The sequence below is a fragment of the Hoplias malabaricus genome, chromosome 3 (genome assembly GCF_029633855.1).
Source record: "Hoplias malabaricus isolate fHopMal1 chromosome 3, fHopMal1.hap1, whole genome shotgun sequence".
NCBI classification, from domain to species: domain Eukaryota; kingdom Metazoa; phylum Chordata; class Actinopteri; order Characiformes; family Erythrinidae; genus Hoplias; species Hoplias malabaricus.
This window is the reverse complement of record NC_089802.1, coordinates 34,287,842-34,296,352: the sequence shown is the minus strand read 5'-3', so window position 1 is coordinate 34,296,352 and position 8,511 is coordinate 34,287,842. Positions and strand designations below refer to the sequence as shown.

The 8,511-nt window shown below is 37.8% G+C and overlaps 1 long non-coding RNA gene across 1 annotated transcript; it reads left to right on the top strand.

The window, feature by feature from the left end:
* The first annotated feature begins 2,047 nt into the window (after positions 1-2,047).
* LOC136690657 (uncharacterized) lies at positions 2,048-7,962 on the top strand. Its single transcript, XR_010801741.1, has 4 exons — positions 2,048-2,302; positions 6,157-6,302; positions 7,265-7,457; positions 7,731-7,962. It is a non-coding gene; the product is annotated as an uncharacterized lncRNA (long non-coding RNA).
* The last annotated feature ends 549 nt before the right edge of the window (positions 7,963-8,511 follow it).

The window sequence follows — 8,511 nt, the reverse complement described above, 5'->3', positions numbered from 1 at the left end:
GACATCATCTCAGAATAATGACTTTACATTTTAGAATTATGACATCATCACAGAATTATGACTTAACATTTCGGAATTATGACGTAGCATCTCAATTATTTTAGCATGAGGTCAGAGGTACGTCAAAACATCTCAGAACAATGACTTAATATTTCAGAATTATGACATCATCTCAGAATAATGACTTAACATTTCAGAATTATGACGTAGCATCTCATAATTGTTTTAGCATGAGGTCAGAGGTATGTTAAAACATCTCAGAATATTGACTTAACATTTCTGAATTATGACATCATCACAGAATTATGACTTAACATTTCGGAATTATGACGTAGCATCTCATAATTGTTTTAGCATGAGGTCAGAGGTATGTCAAAACATCTCAGAATAATGACTTAACATTTCAGAATTATGAATCTGGGGGTATAAAAAGGCCTAAGAATAAACAAATGTGATAGTAACTATGTTACAAGCGTTATTGTTATGCTTTTTTGTTGTTTATAATAAAAACATAATAATAATCATATAAACAGACACGGTGAGTTAATTAAATAAACTCTTAATTTTTTGTTAAATTCCTAGCAGAAATGACATTGCTTTAAATAGTAGATAAAGTAAAAACTCTTACTGAGAGTATGCGTTCAGCCACTAGAGGGCGATATTGTAGTAGAATTCACTAAAGGGGTTTTAAGCGTCCTTTTCTCAGAAAAGTCAGGAAAGGCATCGCTGATATCCAGAATTTATTTGTCTAACGGAACTTTACTAAGCAAAAGCATCTAAAGAAAGCACTGGATGATGTATCCATGTGTGTATAGCTTTATTGCAATCTGATGGGGAAATGAATATAGCAAAATACAGAAGCCACTGTTTACTTTCTTGTCATGGGGGAGGGGAGGGGCATATATTTACACATTAAACAAACTCTTTAACAACTACATGTGGGACTTCATTATGTTCCGTAGATTTGCTTTTTGTCATAAACCTTACTGGGGTATTTGTCCACACCTTCAAACGTCAGTCTTAAATGTTGGTTGCATTTTCCGCTTCTCATGATCCAGGTTAATCCCATTTAACCGTTCAGACTCATCAGTCCAAAAACCTTACTATGCTTTCTTTTTACTTAGGGATTCTAGAAAGGTCCACATCCTTTCAGACCCCTGTTGTTGAGCTGTTCTTCTCCGGTGGGATGGACGAAATCAGACCTGAATTGAGAGTGAAAGTTGACAATCTCTCGCTGTGTATCTGATGCCGTTTTGGTGGTCCACTAGATCTTGCACAGTTGGTATGAGTGCATCGTTTTCTAAACGTGTAATGATTTTAAAGATTTTCCTTCTTTTGGTAGTGCAGTTAATTTACTTTGAATTTTTTTCTGTTTCTGTTTGAATTTACTGTTTCGTATGCAAGTGGATTGTCTCATATCTGATCTCTGAATGATCTCATATCCGATCTGTTTTACAAATTCAAAAGATGCTGCAGTGGCAAGGCAGCTGAGTTGTGTGTGGGTAGTATCTGGTGTAATGTGTAATGTAAGTGTCTCTTAGGAAAGGAACAGGATGTCAGTAGTTGCATTTCCATCCAAAACGCTCGCAAATGTTATGTGCAATAAAGATATATTGGAAGAAGTAAATGAGTCGTGTTTTTGCAAATGAACTTCAGATGACGTTGGCTCTTGTGATCAGGAGCGGCATCAAAATGAGGGAAATGAGAGATATCTGAGTAGGTTTTTCTTTTATCAGAATACTGTGTGTGTTGCCCTGCGAAGGACTGGCGCCCTCTCCAAGTTGTGTTCCTGCCTTGTGCCCAATGATTCCGGCTAGACCCCAGACCCACCGTGACCCTGAACCGGATAAGCGGTTACAGACAATGAATTCATTAATTTATTTGTTGGAGCATATGTGTCATTTCCGTAGCATAGCACGTTCTTAATGTTTTGAGGATAAAGCAAGTGGGTGTCCTAAAGCATGGAGAGGACAGACGAGGAAGGAGAGTGGGGTGAGGTGGTGGAGGGGGAGTCTGTTAAAAGCCCATGGTCTTGGGGTCAGTCTGGGGCTCCGGCGCGTGCTGTGTCGCATGCGCAGTTGGTCTGAACCAGCTAAAGCGTCATTGTTTATTCGGAGAAAAAATTTACCACGCTTTTGCGTAAAAACATTTTGGTATTTGGGTGGGATTTGTCTTTGGGTGTTTTTTTTTCCCCGTTCAGTTTTTTATGCGCTTTTGAATACTTCTCAAAAATTCGATGGATGGAAAACCCACGAGTTGAAGCCACATGGACAGGTTTTGTTTGGAGGACACACGTGTAACTGTAAGTTTTAAATGTGGAAGAATTTTAAAAAAATTAAGAGTCTACAAAGGTGTGTTTACAAAAGCTGATTAGATTTTATGCTTAGCGCCGGAGGCTCTTGGGTAATGTATGTAAAATATATATATGCCATAAATGTCAGCGAGTGCAGATACAACTGTGACAGCACTGATAGCACCTCCCATTAAAATGCTTCACACTTGTCAAACTGATGTTGCCGAGATGTGTTCCACAGGCCACCAGTTATTGGTATGAGGTTAAGGATAATAGGGTTAGAGGATAATAACAGACTCGAGGAAAGGAAATGGCTGTGCACTAATATACGTCACATAATACGCACAGCCTGGAAGCACATAAGTAACTCATGAATTTTTGATAAAACCCTTTTTTTTCTAAAAACGTTGTATAACAGAAGCTTGAATAAAGCAAGCAAACCATTGTATATTCAATTACTCACAACAAAAGTCAGGAACGCTCCATCATGTGTGGCTCGTCGTGAATAACTTATGAAGTTGTATTACAGACTTTAAAAGTGGGCTCCACTTTTTATGCTTTAATATAGAGTACATACAGTGTGTGTGTGTAAAGACGTATGACACTTCTAATGAGTTAAAATGGCTACTTTAAAGTGCACATATGGTGGACTACTGATGTTCAGCTGTGCAAACAGTTTGTATAATCCCCCAAAAAACTGCATGAAATGGGACAGGATGGAGCTATGGAAGTTCATATTGCTCAATGCCATGCGTGGGCTAACGTGGTATAATTGAAACAGTGGAGTATTGGATGTTCCATCCACCATATAAAATGAGCTGAGTGGTTTTTATCCCCATGTAATCCTCCAACCTCACAATCTAACCTCATAATGCTCTCATGGCTGACTGCCACCGAATCCTCACAGTTCCAATATTAGTGGTGGCTGGTGAAATAATATTATAGGTGGGGATCCATTTCAGCAGCCATCCCAATACAATTTAACATAGACTGCAGGACACCAAAGCTCTATGAATATCAGTCATTTTTAAAGGAACACTGGGTAAGACCTGCCTAATGTAGTTGATTTTTATAGCACTGTTCCTATCCTCTTCCATAAGTTACATAATGCAGTTTCTGCAGTGTTCATCCCAGAGTAGCCATTTTAAAGCTGGATTTTTAAATTAAAATATATTACATAGTTTTCCTTTAACTGACATCTGCATCTATCATAAATTGCAGCTCTAATCTGCTTAAATATGAGGTATATTACATTATATTATGGACAAATTCAGATATATTATCAAAAACACTAATAATAAAATATTAGGGATTTCTAGTATGCTGTAAATTGTTGGATCTAACTGTATCTCATACTGTATCTAACATTATATACAAATCTGGGCTTTCTTCATGTGTGTGTGTGTGTATATGTGTGTGTGTGTGTGCGCGCGGACCGAGCTCTTTGACCTGCAGATTTTATACCAAAGTTCTCCTTTCGGACAGATTGAATTTGGAGGCTGCTGGAATCCCATGCTCTGATTCATCACCATTAACCCTCAGGTCTTTCCTCCACCATTAACTGACACGTCTTAAACTAAGTGCCCTGAGGCATCTGATGTGAGGATTGGTGATTGGTTAAATTTATGTTGCTACATGTGTGTTTTCTCTCAGCAAAGGTTTTTGATTGGCTGTGCTTCTGCCATCAAAGGGCACAAGAAATGTCACACAGTGCAGCAGAGCAGCCAATGGAAACACAGTATTGAAATCAAGGAGGGTGGGAGGGAGGGTGACAGTATCATAGTATCCTACCTTCCTCAAAAGGTACATAGTGCAATTTCTGCAGTTCTGAGCCTGGAGTATCAACAACAGAAACTACGTTCTCCCTATTACAGGTCATTGGAGTATCACAATGATTTTGAAGTTGTAGTTTTAGTTAAAATGTTATGCAATGTTCATTTAATGATGGGGACCAGGGAGGTCTGCGCCCTAGCATTCATGTCCTACACCTAGCATTAAGCCATCTTTGAAAAGTATAGGCTGTGGCTGCAGCATAGGGGAACATACACTCTCTTGTTTTAATTTAACTTAATTCATAAAATAATCAGAGAGAGAGAGAGAGAGCAGGTGACTACAAGCATGTGCTATGGTCATATAGTATATTAGTAGAGTGAAATGTATTGTGATTGGCTCTTTCTTACCTAGGTAGCCATCTGGCCCTTGGAGGCCTTTTCAGTGCACCCTGCTAACAAACCTGCTGTATGTACACAAGCTCTGGCTATAAGACTGGAAGTAGGAGCTAGAATCCTGCTGTCCAGATGGAGCAATGATTGGGAGGGTAGAGAGAATAAATCCTCTGATCTGAGTAGGTTTTTTTTCCTGATTTTTGTTTTCTTTTTTTCTTTTTTGTAAGCGTGCCCACTAGCGCTTCAGGCTTATGTAATGTGGCTATTTGCACAGGCTTTGCAGAGACTGATTAAGTTTAGTTTATCTGTTTATTCCTCAGAGTCGGCTGTTTGGCTCTTGAGACTCTGTTTTTGTCCCTCGCATGCTTAGAGCAGAGATGCTATCACACCATTTATAGTCATTTCACATCTGTCCCTATGTCACACCTGTGAATTTGTAAGAATTATCCCGGGTGTTGCATGGGCTAATTATAGACAACCTAACATTCTTTTAATCTCTAAATGCAGTATTTATGGGTTTAGAACACTGTTAGTTTTTTATTTAATTTTGGTGTTTATTTTGGTTTTCAAAATGAATACATTCATTCATTCATTATCTGTAACTTATCCAGTTCAGGGTCGCGGTGGGTCCAGAGCCTACCTGGGATTGGGCGCAAGGCGGGAAAACACCCTGGAGGGGGCACCAGTACTTCACGGGGCAACACACACACACACACACACACACACACACACACACACACACACAGTCACTCACACATTCACACCTACGGACACTTTTGAATCACTATTCCACCTACCAACGTGTGTTTTTGGACTGTGGGAGGAAACTGGAGCACCCGGAGGAAACTCACGCGGACATGGGGTGAACACACCACACTCCTCACAGACAGTCACCCGGAGGAAACCCACACAGACACAGGGAGAACACACCAACTCCTCACAGGCAGTCACCCGGAGCGGGACTCAAACCCTCTGCCTCCAGGTCCCTGGAGCTCTGTGACTGCGACACTACCTGCTGCAGCACTATGCCGCCTAAAATGAATACATTCATTAATTCATTCATTATCTGTAACCGCTATCCAATTCAGGGTTGCGGTGGGTCCAGAGCCTACCTGGAATCATTGTGCGCAAGGCAGGAATACACCCTGGAGGGGGCGCCAGTTCTTCACAGGGCAACGCAGACACACACACACACACATTCACTCACACCTACGGACACTTTTTGAGTTAAAATGAATACAGTATTTTAAAAAATAACAATAATAATAACTACCTAAAAAGAAGACAACAATAATGGTAACCAATATTAGACATGACCCTTTTTACTTTAATGCTAATTAACATTCATTTTACTTCTATACTTAGATGATACAAAACCACCACGGAAAGAAAACATTCCAATTTGTTTTACAATAATCATTCCTTGGTTTTATAAATGCTTACCACCTTATTTTTTAAAACAATTTTTTAAACTTGCCAAGTGAGCTACACATTTTTAGTTCCTTATCAAAACTATTCCACAAATTAACCCCCTTAATGCACAAACATTATTAATTTCAAACAACTTCTGAACACAGCTGGGAAGTAAATTGTATTGTGCTTTGTACATTATTTGTGCAGTATTAAAGTTAACTAGATCACTGAACGGAGCTTTTTTGTTTGTAAATATTCTTTTGTGTTTATTTGCATTTTTCTTAGCATGGGCTTCTTGACAGCTCCACATCTTTTCACACCCATAGCACGGAGTTGTCTGCCGTTGGTGGGAGGATAGGCACAAATACCTGTGGATGTTTCTTTCATTTTTACCTCTGAAATATTAATCAATTGTGATTAATGGCCAGAAGGTAATGTGAATTCTAACTAATAACACCTCAGAATAAAATATCTTCATAGATAGAATATAGATATACATAAATACTAGTGATATTACATAACACAGAAATACTATTATGTTATATTTTTATAATTTTAATACACTAAAGTCTTATGTTTGTTTGATGAAATCTGGAGGTTTATATGTGAATAAAAGAGAGAGAAGAATGACTTTCCCTAGCTTTCCCTAGCTTTTCCTAGCTAGCGTGGTTATATAGTGAGAGCACTTTCAGTCACACACAAAATTAGCAGTGTTGCTGTCCGGTAAAGTGCATTAGCCAAAGGTTACTGACCCTAGCCATAAAGCCAGACTCCACCTGCCTGGATGCAAGTGACTGATGTCTGTGTAATGCTTGCTACCGAGACTGAGAAACAAACAGATTGCTTTGATGTTAGCCGCTCCAGACATTTTAGCTCTATTTCTAGCAACCTTCAAACAGAATCCCTGCACCACGCTGAGTCGTCTAGTAGGATTATCTTCCTGAACTATAGGCCTATTATCACACCATTGTGTCTTAGTTGGAAGCTAATATTTGTTTATCATTTGTGCCACTGCTAAATCATTATTAGTCTAGCCTAAGAATTCTTATTGGTATCACATGGTGTTCTAGTTCAAGTTGGGAATTGGATTCCACACTGCCATATGGAGGGCAGTGATGTTACCCACTGAATATTTAGTAAATAATGAGAGGGGTCATATGTTAGGCTCACTCTGAGTCCCCATTTCTTGTGATGGTCAATGGTAAAAAATGAGATTGCAATGAAATTATAATAAAAACTGGCCCATATCTAGTAAAGCATGTGTGCATTCAGCTTAGACTATTTTTATTCTGTATAATGTCATATAACAGGTAATTTATGCTGTAGTTATATTGATTTATATTGTAGCTTTCATTCTTCCATTAATTTTCTGCAACTGTTTTATCTTATTCAGTTTCGCATTGGGTCCAGAGCCTATTCATAATCAAGACAGGAATACACAGTCCATCACAAGGCATCACACGTTCACACCTCAGGACACACTGAAGTGATTCCACCGACTGGCATGTGTTTTTGGAATTCAGGAGGAAACCGGAGCACCTGGAGGAAAGCCATGCAGACACTGGGAGAACATACATCAATAACAGGTCATCAGCAAAGTGCTTTTAGCAAAACTAAAAAAAGCATATGTGTAGAAATGTAGGATATATTTTCACAGTTACAACTTGAAAGCTGTAATAAACTTTAGACCACACCACTCTTAAATGTATATTATATAATATAAAATTTCATAATGGGAGACTGTGTGTTTATCCATGTTTTTGCTTTGAAGCAGTTTTTACATTGACAGTTGTAAAATAAACATAATAATAACAATAACCCTTTTAATGTGAGTCTTATTTTTCTTATTTTGACCCCAGGATCTCAGGGTGAAGTCTAACTATGCCACAGGCTAATGGGTGATTAGCATACTCACCTACAAGACCTGTCAGTGACATCAAGAGCTTTAAAAGCTTTAAAGGATTCACAGTTTCCCAAGACCTGACTCTCACGTAAAAGATGAGTGGAGCTAATGCGCTAAGGTTACGCTGCAACCATTTTAGCATTTGCAATTACAGAACCACCAGTTTTCATTCTAATTTTCATTCTAGATGCTACGTAAGTTGTATAGTTTGATAAATAACTATGATCAATTGCATTTCATTCATAATAAATTATAATATTAAGTGTACAAATATGATTTAAAGTATTTTTCTGTAAAGTATAATTAAACAGTCAAACATTATCCTGCTCTTTTGTCATATTTTGTTGTTAATCTTGTTGTAATTATTTTTATAAATGACCTAAAAAATTTAGTATTAATATGCTGTGTTCATGATCGCTAACACTGAAATCACTATCTTTAGATCGTCAAAACAAAACTCATACTTTTTTTTGATAGAGCTATTATTCTCAGAAACTGAACAAATTGATCCCTGTGCATTTCCTGTACATTTTTTTATGATGGAACTAATAATGCAATGCCATAACCAATAAATTGTTCTTCCTTGCCATTTTCAAACTCCTTAAAATTTAGATTTATTTGTGTTAAATGAAATGACAATAGTCATTTTTAGTAATACACAACAGCTACCATATAATGACAAAAGAGTTGGAGAATATTTAAAATTACTTTACAATTACTACATAATTGTATGTAAT